The following is a 13,996-nucleotide window of genomic DNA, read 5'->3' as shown; positions in this document are numbered from 1 at the left end:
ACGACGAGATGCTTGCAGTTGAGAACAGCAGCTGCCACACCCGGTGCCAAAAGTTTGTGTCAGACGTACACCCACAGCACAGGCACTGCAGCTTCAGCCTCCCTGTCCAGTCTACGCCCTGGAGCAGCCTCTGAACCCTTGTGCTGGGGAGGAGTATGCGGCCTCACCTAGACACCCTTAGGCCTTGTTCAGACAGGCCTGCTGCTGAGGTGGCGCTCACTCTAGGCTCTGCTCAGAAAGGGAGTTTCTGCTCAGCAGTGTAAGTAGAGGCACCCTCTCTTTGGGATGCTGCCTGGTTTGGGGAGAGGGAGGGAGGGAGGAGGAACTGGGAGCCCAGAGGACTGCACCTTGCAAGTGGAGGAATGTTAGTGCCCCTCCCACTGTGCCTCCTTTCAGGTGTGCCCATAGTTCTTGCCTCATACTTTTTTGCAGTTTTCTTTTTTCTGCTGCTGCTCTTTTCCTTTTCCTTCCTAGAGTGACTTAGACCCCAAAATATTAGATGCAGTCTTCAAACACAGGCAAGCTGATCCCAACTAGGAGGTGGGATGCAGCCTGGGACATTGCTCCCTGGTTCCCTACAGTCTGGAATGGCCCAGACTGCAAAATCCTCCTTCAGGGTCTCCTCTGTGGTGGACCAGCAAGCTCTCCTTGCTGTGGTCTCAGAAAGTTCCTAAGGGTTGTGTGATCTGTGCTCATGTAGGGTATAAGGCTATGCTGGAGGAAGGAGAAATAAACAATCTAAGGAGAGCACTGTTTCTGGTCAAACACTCAGGTTAGTGTCTTGCCTCCTAGCTCTCTGATCCAGGTCGAGTTCCAGATTCCTTGCTTGTCTTCACAAGGTTACTGAGAATAGTTGTTAATCCTTCTCTGCCTACCTCACAGCATTTTAATAGTGAAATATACTATCAGGTATTGTTACTTTAATTAAATTGTATACCTGACTCCCAGTGCCCTGAGACTGCCAAGCTTATGGGAGGCTAAATTAGTATCACTTTGAAGAACACTGGCAATTAATGTCTAATAAGTCTAAATCTGCGCTTGGCCTAAGGTGCAGCAACTGCACCCCTGGGTTGCATTCTAGAGAAGAGAATCTGGAGACCACCCAGTGCCCATCAGGAGAAAGCGTCCGATGAGAAGTGGGCACACCATAGACTTCGATGAATGCATGCATCCACTCAGACGGAAAACCTAAAGCCTGATCCCACTTACACAAGGTCAGAAATGCAAATATAGAGGTGAGTGTTGCCCAACACTGTGAATACACCTTGTACTGTATGCTTTGAAGTGGTTAATACATGTTACATGAATCTCACCTCAATAAAAAATTTTTTTTAAAGATTTATTTATTTATGCAAAGAAGAGCTGGGGTACAGGGCAGAGATGCAGGGGGTGAGAGGATTCACCAGACACAGTGTGGGGAACAGAACAGGCAGAGTGATGACATACACTGCTGAGGGGAGCAGCAGGCGAGACAGGAGAGGTCCACTGTGCAATGTGTGGTGCTCCCTGGCTGACCGGGGATCAAACTCGTGCTGCAGAGGCTGCAGACCGCTTCCTAGTGCGGAACCCCTTGCGTCACCAGGGAGGCCCAAAAAGAAATTTTTAACATGCAGAAGTTACATATTATCCAGAAACACATAAATATATAATGTATAAAAATATATATGAAAATTATATAAAGGAATGAGGGATTAGTACTAGACTCAGCATAGTAGTTACCTCTTGTGGGAAAGGAAAGGTTATATCATCAGAGAAAGATAAAAAAGCATTTACATGTGGTTTTGTATCTTAAATTGGGAGGTTAGGTTGCAGATACGGTAGTATTCATTATACCTTTCTATTTCTCTGACCTACTTACAGGTAATTTTTTTTTAAGGAGTGATAAGCCCACATTTAAACTCACATCACCCCAGCTGGTCTCCTTAAAAGAAAAGAGGTCCAAGGGAAGGGCAGTTCAGGCATGGAAGGGTTGCCATGGTGATGAGCTTGCTGGTGTCAAAGAGATTTCTCTGCATCCCCTTCCAGGCCAGCGGACACTCCAGAATGATACCCCCAAGTGACTCCTGAAACATTACCTGGGAGATGAGTAACTCAGGAGAACTGCCAGGTGCCCCCTCCCAGTGGTGCGAGGTCTGCCTTCCCCTCACGCACAAGACCTTGGCAGATGCAGGGACAGGACGTGAATGGGCCATATGCGGGAAAGAAGCCACAGCAAGCCTCAACTTGCTAGATGCAAGTAAATAGTTCCTGATGTGGGTAAATGAGCTTGAAATTTGAAGACACCAAAATGAATCTCACTCAACATCTGGGTTTTAGTGGACACTGTGGAATCATCCATCTCAGACTGTCCAGTCTTTAGGCCCTTGTTCTAGATCCGTGAAGGAGGCTGCTGTGGGTGACCTGAAGGTGTGCAAGAGTGTCACTGGGCCCAGCTGCTCCCCTCTCCCAAGGCCTCTGCAGAGGGGGCAGGTAGCTCTCCTACACTAGCCCCACTAATCTCTGTTAATGATTTATTGCCTTTGCACCATAACCTAAATGTGCCTATGTTAGAGGACCCTGACTGGAATGGAAGGCACATTTAAGTGAGCCTTCTCTGCCCTGGATGCCCCGTCAAACTGCCTCGTCTTCACTGTGGTCTCTGACCCTCCAACTGTGTTTCAGCTCTGCCCTTGAGCTCCATTATGGGAGCTTGGAGTCGTCTGAGGTTGGAGTTCAGAGACAGGGAGGAGAGCCTGCCCATCACCCACTCACTGCTCTCCCCCAGCCCCTCCTACACCAGACAACTGGGGCTAGAAATGATGAAAATAAGATCATTGCAGAGGCCAATTTTGTCTGCAATGGGAGAAGTGTTGACCAACACTTGCAAGTACCCATGTAGTATAATAAAAATATTTGGTGTTTGTGTGATCCTGGCACAGAGTTCCTAAAACCATTGGAGTTTATTGCCTTGTATGCTAATGAGATGACTCCAGGGGGTGCATTGGGTAGCTTCAGAAAAGTGATTGGCCCCACTTTAGTGTAGTTCTTCCCTTAACACCATACATCCCCCACAGGCAACTAAGAGGTAGCATCACAGAGTGGACCCCCACATCAGAATCCAGTCAGGACATGCTAAATCCCAGTCCTTGCGTGCATGGCATGGCCTCCTGCCTCCCTGGCCCCATTTCTGCATCTGTAAAGTAAAGGAGATGAATCATCTCCTTTAAAAAATTACCTTGAGGGCCTCCCCTGGTGGCACAGCGGTTGAGCGCTGGGCTGCGAAGCTGCCCACAGCCTCTGCAGGGCCGGTTCTATCCCTGGCCACTGGCAAGGGTCCCACATGGCTCGACAGACCTCTCCTTCCACGTTCGCTGCTCCCCCTCAGCAGTGTATTTCGGTCCATCTGCCTGTTCTGTTCCCTGCTCTGGCTCTGGTGAATTCTTTCACCCTCCCGCGCATCTGGCCTATACCCCGGTTCTTGTATAATAAATAAATAAATCTTTAAAAATTTTTTTTTTTTAAATTACCTTGAAATATTTGAGACAAATAGAAAATTTTTAAAAATTTCAAAGCCACCAGCTACATATTTAGGGACATTCATTTTCTTTCCATTTCAGATAATCAAGCCCCTAAGTTCCTGCCACACAAGTAGGCCAGGACAGTTTCCTTCCTATCTTCAACTTAGACGGCCCTGCTGGGAATTTCTCCTACTCGCCATAGTCTTAGAAGACCCAGCAGAGCACTTAGCTCACAGCTGTAGTAAGGCCTGGGAAGCAAGTGAAAAATTCAAAGAACAAAAACCTAAGTTCCAGCAAACACAGTTGAAGAGGTGACACTATGCTGCTGGGTTGGCAACAGATGGCAGGACACGCACATGCTCCCACCAGTTAAACTGAGTTTGTGGCATGTCAGCTAGGTTGCTTTGCAGCTTGGAGAACACCCAAGCCAGCAGAGCATAGCACTCCTGTCAAAACAAGCCCTGCGGGGCACATTACCCAGCGTCCAGGCCAGCTCGACCACCGCCACCACTGTCGTGCCAACCTGAGCTCCTGTTGCGTGAGGTTTACGTGCCTCCTTCTTTCACTTATGATACACTTATTGTTCTGATAGTAGAAGTAAACTGTTCGTTGTTGGAAATTTTGAAAGCAGAAAAATTTTAATCTGCTATAGTCTTTTTAAAAGATTTATTTATTTATTTATGCATACTAGAACTGGGGTGTAGGCCAGAGGTGCTGGGACGGGGTGAGAGGATTCATCAAAGACAGAGTGTTGCAGAACAGGCAGAGCTACTGAGGGGAGCAGGGAGCGAGACAGGAGAGGTCTATTGCACCATGTGGGTTGCTCCCTGGCCAGGGATCAAACTCAGGCCTTAGCAATGATAGTGCTAAGACTTAACCCCTATGCCACCAGGGAGCCCCCTATAATCTAACAGAAAACTGCTATAGGCATTATGGGTTGCTTGCAGTCTTTTAATGTGCCTTTTCTTAACACAATTGGAATGACATTATGCTTGTGTAGCTAATACAGAAGCTACTACCATGTGAGACAATCTAAGTTTTAAATTCCTTAAAATTAAAAATTCAGGTCCTCATCACACTAGCCAAAGATTTCAAGAGCTCAATAGTGACTAGTGGCCACAACACTGGATGGTACAAGATGTGCACATTTTTATCATCAGAGAATCCTGGGCTACGCTGGTGTACAGAGAATTTTCCCCCATTTATTCAAACATTCCTTGAAGGCATGATTTTTGACAGCTGCATAATAGGCCATTATGTGATTGTACTATAATTTGTTTTACTCATCTTCCACCATTGGCCATTGAGGTTATTATAGCTAATGCTGCGATAAATTGATGAAACATATGCGTCCCTGGTTCTTTCCAGATTACTTCTACAAGTGAGTTGTGTCAAGGAAGGTCTTCGTTTTGACTACCTTATAAATATAATGCCCACTTTCTCAAAAAGTTTCCCTTTTGGGCCTCCCTGGTGGCACAAGGGGTTAAGCACAGCACTGTGAATCTATCTACAGCCACTGCAGCACCAGTTTGAGCCCCGGCCAGGTTGCTGACCCACATGCGCAGCAGACCTCTCATGTCTCGCCCACTGCTCCCCTCAGCAGTATATTTCAGTAGATCTGCCTGTTCTGCTCCCCACTCTCTCTCTGGTGGATCCTCTCACCCCTGGTACCTCTGGCCTGTACACCAGTTCTTGTGTGCATAGATAAATAAATCTTAAAAAATAAGTAAATCTTTAGAAAAAACTTCCCTTTCTCCAGCAGTACAGTTGTGCCTCTTATATAAACCCTCTGAGAAGATTCAGCAAGGAAGCTCTGTCTGCCTGTCAGTGAGCAGAGCTCCTCTCCTCTCCCCCAAGCTCCTTCCAGAGGGAGGTCCTGCAAGCGACTCCTAGATAGGCCCAAGGGCCCCCAGGACAAGGAAGTCGATAGCCATTGACTCATTCAGGGCAAAAGCACCTGTAAACTCTGCACTTCTGTGGAGGATGCTGGTGGTTACCTGCCCAGCCTTTCTTAGACATACTATCACCCAGCTGCTGGCAGTTGGCTGCTGTTTACAGTTGCCCCTCCTCTGGAAAATTACCCTTGGCAGCATGGACTATGCCTGGCCAGAGGCTGCACCTGCCTCATGTCGGGCAGGAGACAGGAACCAAAGGCCAGTCCTCCAGCCCAGCCCCTGGGTGGGGCTCATTCTGTGGTGCAGTCACACAGCAGGCTAGAGCAGGCTTCCAGCAGGGAGCACCCCATCCCTGCTTAGATCCCCCCCACTCCTCTCAGAAGCTGCTTTCAGAGAATCCAGCTCATGTTCTGCTTCTAGGAAATGACAACCCTGCAATGTCTTGCACGTTCTAGGTGCATGATCAAGACTTCTGTGTAGACACCAGCTCACCTGGGACCCGGGTCCCCCAGGTTCAGACTTCCCCTACGATACGGGTTCCCAGAGGAGCTGGATCCTGATGCCTTAAAATACCCTGAGGGATTTATTAAACGTGGTTTCTAAGGAAATAGTGGTAGATCCCAGGTTTGAAGACCCAGCTGGCGCCAGGTCCCTCAACACCTTTCTGAGCACCTGACACAGCTGCCCCCTTGCACAGAAGAAGAAACCAAGATCGGAAAGAACTGGGGTACAGGCCAGAGGTGTGGGGAGTGAAAGGATTCACCAGAGACAGGGTGGGGAGCAGAACAGGCCAACTGACTGAAGTACACTGCTGAGGGGAGCAGAGGGTGAGACAGGAGAGGTCTGCTGTGCCATGTGGGTAGCTCCCTGGCCAGCCAGGGATTGCACTTGTGTTGCAGAGGCTGTGGATAGCTTCACAGTGCTGTGCTTAACCCCTTGCGCCACCAGGGAGGCCCAGGCCCTTGGAATTCTGGCTCATCTTTGAAGTTCCAGTTCCAACACCTGCACCACCTCCTTCTCCAGAAGTCTTTGCCACTCCAGGTGGCCATGAGTTCGGAGCCCACAGGTCTAGCATCTCCACCGAGGCCTCTTAAGGAGTCTCTGGGTCTTAGCCTGGCATTCAAGAAATGTCCCTCAGCGAGTATCACTCCATTCCTCTCTGATCTGTCATCCAGATGATGTCTTGTCTTTCTGGAACCTTCTGGCTAAGCATTCCTTCTATCAAACATTGAGCCCATGGGCCTTGTGTAAGAAACTTGCCTGGGGTTATTCTGGAGGCAAGAATCTGGGCCAGCCTCCAGCATCTGCCTTAGTCTGCCCAAGGGCATCCCTCAGGAGGGGAGCAGGGGAGGGGAGCAGCAGAATGGTCTCCTGCCTCCAGGGAGCACAAGAAGAAGAATGCTTCTGTGTGGTAGTACAGGCTGATGGGTGGCGGCTAGAGACTGGAATCAGCGATTCTGACAGCAGCAGCATTTAGCTAGTGTCCCCACTTTCCCCTAACCTCCCACGTCAAGTGCCATACCAGCCCTTATATACCGCCTATCCCAGCCCTCCCAGGAACTTGGAAGAGGGCCTCCATACTGCCTAACTCTCTGAGCCTTTCACATTTAGTAAAATAGGGTTAGGACCTCCTGGAGCTGCGGATGCTTTGCTGCTAAATTTATTAATCCCCATCTCATCTATGCTGGAAACATGCTCGGAGTACAGTTACCCAGCTGCAGTTCCCACGGCAGCTCATAGACCACCACTCGCCTGCCCCTGCGCAGCAGAGGTGTCGGGGAGTCTGTGTTCCTGCCAAAGTGCTGACCTCACTCCGACAGTGACTTCCTGTTTTCACAAGGGCCAGTGTTCTCTTGGGCTGCCAGGCAGTTTCCCAGCGCCCAGGGCAGACCCTTGGCCTCCAGGCAACAGAGAAGCTGACAGGGGCTGGGGACTAGGTTCCTGCCTCGCTGAGAACACAAACTGCTGCTCTGGGGACTTATACTGGTGACCCCAATGTGGCAGCTGCTCTTGTGGGCGGGTTATTTAATAATTTAGAGACTGTATACTATTCAGTTAGGTGGTTTCATCTCTGCATTCAGAAACACAATGCCCTGGGGATTGTTTCCAGTGGAGAGTGAAATTCCACTTGTCACCTCCACCAGGAGCACAGCCTGTTCCTGGAAGGGACTCTGGGTGTTTACAAACATCCTGGAAGACCAGGAGGCAGCGGCCGGGTCCTGGGATCAGAGGTGGGAGCTCACATTCTGGCACAGCTGTCCTATGCTCTGGGCCCCTGAGAAGTCCTTCCCTGCTGCCTGCCTGCGTGTGGGTGAGCCAGGATCTTTCTCTGCTTCCTGCTGGGTGGTGCCCCACTCAGCCTCCCCTACCCTCGACCCTGGGAAAGACCTGGGCACCAGGCCCCAGAGGGTTCTTGGGAATCTGCTCTAACTAACTTGTATTTCCTAGAATTTGGTCATTGTATTTTCCCCTCAAAAAATGTTCTTTAAGAAATTGCAGTTGAAAACGTTTGCTAAGTGCAGTAAGCCAGACACAATAGAACAGACATTGTACAACAGCGCTTAAGGGTACCTTGAATAGGCAGAAAGCAGAATGATGCTTGCCGGGAGATGGGGGAGGGGAACCCAGAGCTATTGTTTAAAGCGGGATGCAATTTCTGCTGGAGATGATGAGAAAGTTCTGGAAATGTAAGGTGGTGATGGTTGCACAACAGTGTAAATGTCCTTGTGCCACTGAATTGTACACCTAAAAATAGTTTAAATGGTAAATTTTATATTTGTGTGTTTCAGCGCACTTATGGAATGTGCACTGTTAAAAAATTGCACAAGTAATGAATGTTCATTTGAGAATCATTAGAAAATAGGGCCTTCCTGGTGGCACAAGGGGTTAAGTCTCAGCACTATGAAGCTATCCGCAAACTCTGCAGCATGAGTTCGATCCTGGCCAGGGAGCTGACCCACATGGCGCAGCAGACCTCTCCTGACTGACCCACTGCTCCCCTCAGCAGTGTATTTCAGTAGATCTGCCTGTTCTGCTCCCCACTGTCTCTGGTGAGCCCTCTCACCCTCCATTCTTGTATGCATGAATATACCCCCTCTCTTGTATGCATAAAGAAATAAAAAAAATTTAAAAAAAAAGAAAAAGAAAATAGAGAAAATAATTTTAGTAACACCCACGCCCTGCTGCACTTCAACAAACATGTCTCCTATGACTTTCTAATCCACAGACAGAAAAAGCCCTACTTATAACCAACACAGTAGTAAGCAGCTAATAGGACTCCCTAAATATTACGAATTGGAAAAAAAAATCCTACCCCCCAGTTCAACATTCCTGCCACACTTTTCCCCAATGCAAATATATGACATAAATAGAAATATGTGAAATTTTATAACTAGGACCCTACTGTACCCACTGCTTGGAAGCACTTTCGCCTCACTTCTCTGTGTATGTAAATGTGTTTCCACTTCATTACGCATCGTGTATGGTAACCTCCATTATTGGGTTCTGTTGTGTGAGTGTGCTGTGACCCCTTTCACTGGTGCCTGTTCTGTTCCCACATTTTCTGACTGTAACAAAAGCTGCAAATAAGGGCCGCCCTGGTGGCACAGGGACTAAAACCTCAGCACTAACAAGCTATCACCAGCCACTGCAGCATGAGTTCTATTCCTGGCCAGGGAGCTGACCCACATGGCACAGCAGACCTCTCCTGTCTTGCCTGCTGCTCCCCTCAACAGCGTGTTTCAGTAGATCCGCCTGTTCCGCTCTCCTCTCTGTGTCTGGTGAGTCCTCTCATCCTCCACACCTTTGGCCTACACCCCAGTTCTTGTATGCATAAATAAATAAAAACTAAAATTAAAAAAAAAACTGCAAGTAAGATCCTTGCACATATATCTTTGGCTACTTGTGAGCATTTTTTAGGATAAATTCCTGGAATTTCTGGGTCAAAGGTATGTCTGTTGGGGGTTTTTGGCACTGACTCTACACATCATTTGTATCGATTCCCACAAACAGCAAGCTGCTGCTTGAACCAGAGATGGATTCCTCTGCCAGCCAAACTCAGCAGTGACGGAAGGCCAGGTAGGGGAACACGGTGCTCAGAGAGGGAACAGCTTGGGGGTCAAGGGTTGCCCCATTCATGTCCTCATTCCCGGAATCTATGACAAGGCTACCTTACAAGGCAAAAGGTGCTTTGCAGTTGTGATTAAGGTTCTTGAGGTGGGGAGATTTTCCATGTGGCCACAATGTAATCACCAAGTTCTTAAGAGAAGGAGGCAGGAGGGTCAGAGTGTGAGGAGATGCAATGATGGAAACAGGTTGGAATGATGTGGGGCCATGGCCAAGGAATGCAGGGGGCTTCCAGAAAAGTTAGAAAATGCAAGGAAAGGGATTCTTCTCCAAAGCCTCCAGAAGGAAAGCAACCCTACCAATCCATTGTAGACTTCTAACAAAATTGTAGAAAAAAAAATTGTTCTGTCTTAAGTCACTAGGAGTATAGTAATATTACAGCAGCGATAAGAAACTAATACTTCTCTCCTGACTCTACCACCAGATCCTGACGTCCCACTAACTAAAGGACCACGGTCTCTCTCTGCACCCAATAGCCTGAGACATGAACAACCTTCCCCTCCCCTAAACAGGTGTCTCCTAGGCGGAGCTCACCCAAGGTTCTGTGCATGGGGGACAAACAAGGAGTTCTGCTGCCCAGAATTACCATCAAGAATGTTGGGAACTGAGCTTGCTTACAGTCATAGGGTAAATGTGAAGTGGTGCCAGGTCTGAACTTGAAGATCTAATCTGGCAAGCCATGAGTTCCCCATCTACTCCATTAAGCTGAGCCTCTTTCTATACTGTCTGACTTGCCTTCATGCAGAGAGGTAATCATTCACATTTTAGAGTGAGTAAGACAGGACATCTGGCTCTGGGTACTCCTGTACCTATCAATGTGATATTATAGAGTAGTGGAGCTTGACTCTCGTGTGGAAACCAGGCTTACGGAATAGGGAGATCCTTTTCTCTTCCACTCCAGAGTCCACAGGGCCCCATAGGCCCCTCTAACTCTTGAAGTCTCCCTCAAGGCTTCCCCAAAACAGTATCAGTTTCCGTACTCTATGGGGAGTTGCTAAACCATGCCTGGATAAAGTGCAGGGCACCGGTGGTCCTGGGCATTTAATTAAGAAATATTCTGTACCAGTTCCAGTTCCTCACACTTTACCTGAGTCATTCAACTGAATCCGACCAACCACCCAGGGAGTGGTATTCTCCCATTTCACAGATTTGGAAACTGGGCCCAAAGTACACAGGACATTCAGCTTCAAATAGCAGGGCAGGATTCAAACCAGGTAATCTGAGTCCAGAGCCCAGAGATGCCTGGGGTTGGCCTGGGGAGGCATTCCTTTTGACCCATTCAGTCAATTTTTCATTCAAAAATCCAAAGATTTTGTAAAACCATCTGGATTTCTAAATTCTCTTGAAAAATTCTATTCTCCAGCTGAAGGAACTCCCAATGGCCAATTTGAACAACAAAAAAAGTAACATTGGATTATAATCCAAAGTACCAAATAAATATCCACCACTATTACCTACTGATATAAATGATTGAATAAGTAAATAAATGGAGGAGAGTCAGTTTCCACACAGAATTCCAAATAATTTATGCAGGCACTGTCCTCATCAGTAGGAGGGACTTAACTCCTCACTCCTGTGTGTGGGCTAAGCATAGTTATCACCTTCCAAAGAGTCAGCATGGAAAGCAGTAGAAAAAGGAGTAAAGTTATACTGGAGAAATCTGACATTGTCTCCAATAAGTGGGTTGATGGTCTGTGTTCTTGATATGATGGGGTGAAAATGGTATTTCATCTCTGGGGTCTTTCTCCTAAAAACCCATAAACCGGGCCTCCCTGTTGGCGCAAGGGGTTAAGCAACGCACTATGAAGCAATCCACAGCCTCTGCAGCGCGAGTTTGATCCCCAGCCAGCCAGGAAGAAACCCACATGGCACAGCAGACCTCTCTTGTCTCACCCGTTGCTCCCCTCAGCAGTGTATTTCAGTCAAGCTGCCTGTTCTGCTCCCCACTCTGTCTCTGGTGGATCCTCTCACCCCCCCCCCCCCGCATCTCTGGCCTGTACCCCAGCTCTTGTGTGCATAAATAAATAAATCTTTTTAAAAAAAAACCCATAAACCCCAGTTTAATCTTGAGAAAAACATCAAATTTGCACCAAGGGTCAGTCTAAAAAATCCCTGACCGGGACAGCTCGAAACTGTCCAGGTCATCAAAAACTAGGGAAGTCTGGGATACAGTCACAGCCCAGAGGAGCATCAGGAGATGTGACTACTGATGTGGGATCCTGGTTGGGACCCTCGAACAGGAGAAGCACAGAGGGGGAACACTAGGCGATCTGAGTAGCGTGGATATTGGAATAGAATGGAATTAGGATGTGTCAGTGTAGGTTCACCAGTGGTGACAAATGCTCCGTGCTACAGAAAAGTGTTACCACACACCTGAGGTGCCTCCAGAGCCTCACCACACGCTGCTGGGTCAAGGGTTCCTCTATCAGAGATGTCCCAGGTTATCTGGAGGTGTGGGGGGAGAAGGAGTCATCTCCCAGGCCTTGGCCCCTCCCTCTAGACATGACAAGACCAGGGGGATGGAGACTGGGCATGGGTGTCCTGAGAGCTATATATGAAGTTTGTCTCAGCCCAGATTTATTCTTGCCCGTGTCTAGTACCAGGAATAGTAACTCCTGTCTCCCTGGACAGGCCTCAAGGGCCCTCTCCAGGTGCTGGAGCCAGCTCTGAAGTGATCCCGATGAGGCCGCAGAGTGTTTTCCACAGGGCTGATTGAGTCATCCTGCCATCATCTGCACACCAGGGAGAGCAGGGTAGGGGTGGGGGTGTGTGTGGGGAAGGGAGGAGCATCCACAGCTTTCACAGACACCTGCTAGTGTGTATGGAGGGTGCTCAATCCCCTGATGGGGTTCCTCTGCCTCTCCTCAACTCCACACCCCAAGGCCGTGGACCCCTGCCTCAGGATAAGTGAGAGCTCCCCCCACCCCCCAAGGATGTGCTAGTAATACCGTTCCCAGGGGAAGCAGTCTGGGGGCAGGCACTGGACTGTTGTGGTTTGGGCTGCATCCCTCCCCCAGGTTCCCATTTCTTGTGCCCAAGGGTGTAAAAGGAATCTGTCCCCCACAGTGCACCAGTTGGCCCTGGGCACCCAGAAATAGGGCTGGTGGACTCGGGGAGGAAGGCCCAACAAGGGAGCAGCCTCTGAGACTGAGTCGGCGGCGGGTGGGCACGTGTGGCCCAGAGCCCGGGCACCAGGCTGAGCTGCTGCTCTCAGCTCAGGAGTCCTGTTGCCAGCTGGATGCTGGCGGGTGGGCACGGGCAGGGCTGCCTGCCAGACACACACAGAACACCCTTTGAGGAGGTGGCAGCTGTCGGCCCAGACACCCCTCTCCTTGCTGTGGCCCCGCCTGCTCCCCTCCAAGAAGGCCTTGCAAGCACTGTGTTGGGAAAACTGAGGTGCACAAGTGGAACCCCAGCTCAAGGACTAAAGGGTGGGGGCAACACTGCTCAGTTGGAGCAGGGAGGAACCCTGGCTCTTCGGCCACAGAAGGGGTGGCAGGACTCCATTTCCCTCTTTCTTGTACATCCCGGCCTGTTGGGGGTGGACCTTCCTGCAGAGGTATCCCTACGCCTCGGGGGAAAGGCTAGCCTCCTAAACCCCAAGAGGTGACCTGCTAACAGGGGGCTTTGGGGTCTGGGGGCAGAGCTGTGTCTCTGGGAAAGCCCATCCTCCTGCCATCTGTACTGTTTTCTTCAATCACCTGGGGGCTCCTGGTGCTGCACACCTGGCAGACAAAAGATTCTGTCCTGCTGGGCATCTGCCCCCACAGATTGCTAGGGGGCTGGAGCTCTCTCTCTGACCCCCAGGATATGGCATGAGCTGGCTGCTGTCTGCCATCCTCCTGGAACAGGTGTCTTTCCTCCCTGGACATTTCCCACTCACCCCACCCCCAGAACTTGGTCTAGGTGCTTGCTCATCCTCCCCCACAATGGCAGCCCTCTCCCCTGTCCTCTGGCTTTGCCCGGGAAGGACACCCCAGGGAGCAGGGACAGTGGTGGTTGGCAGAACAGAGTGGTCCGTCCCTGGTTCAGCCTTCTGGGAGCAGTGGGATCTCAGAAGCTGTGTTCAATGTGACATGAAAACAACAATGTCCAGGGGCAGGAGCTGGGGGGTTAGGACGCCTGCATGGGCCCACAGCCTGGAGGTTCCATGTTTGGACATCAGGCCAGATGTGGAACACTGAAGAAATTGGGGGTGTTTACGGGATGGGGGAAAGAGGGAGGAGATAAAGGCCGGCTGCACTGTGAGCGTCTGTCTTCTAGTGTCTGGGGGCTGGTTCATGAGTGAGAGTGGGGGTGACCGGGAGCCAGGATCCTCCCTAAAAGTCAGCCCAGCTCTGTCAGGGTGATCTGAGAGGATGAGCTGGTGATTGTTCCCCAGGAGTCGGGGGCTCCCCAATCCCTTGGAAGGCAGTGTGGGGAAGGCAGACTAGGCGGAGGCGTCTGGTCTGGTCAGTGCCGAGTGTGAGGTCTGGACTT

Source organism: Talpa europaea, assembly GCF_964194135.1.
Source record: "Talpa europaea genome assembly, chromosome: 16".
In the NCBI taxonomy this organism is placed as follows: Eukaryota; Metazoa; Chordata; class Mammalia; order Eulipotyphla; family Talpidae; genus Talpa; species Talpa europaea.
This window is presented reverse-complemented; position numbering follows the sequence as displayed.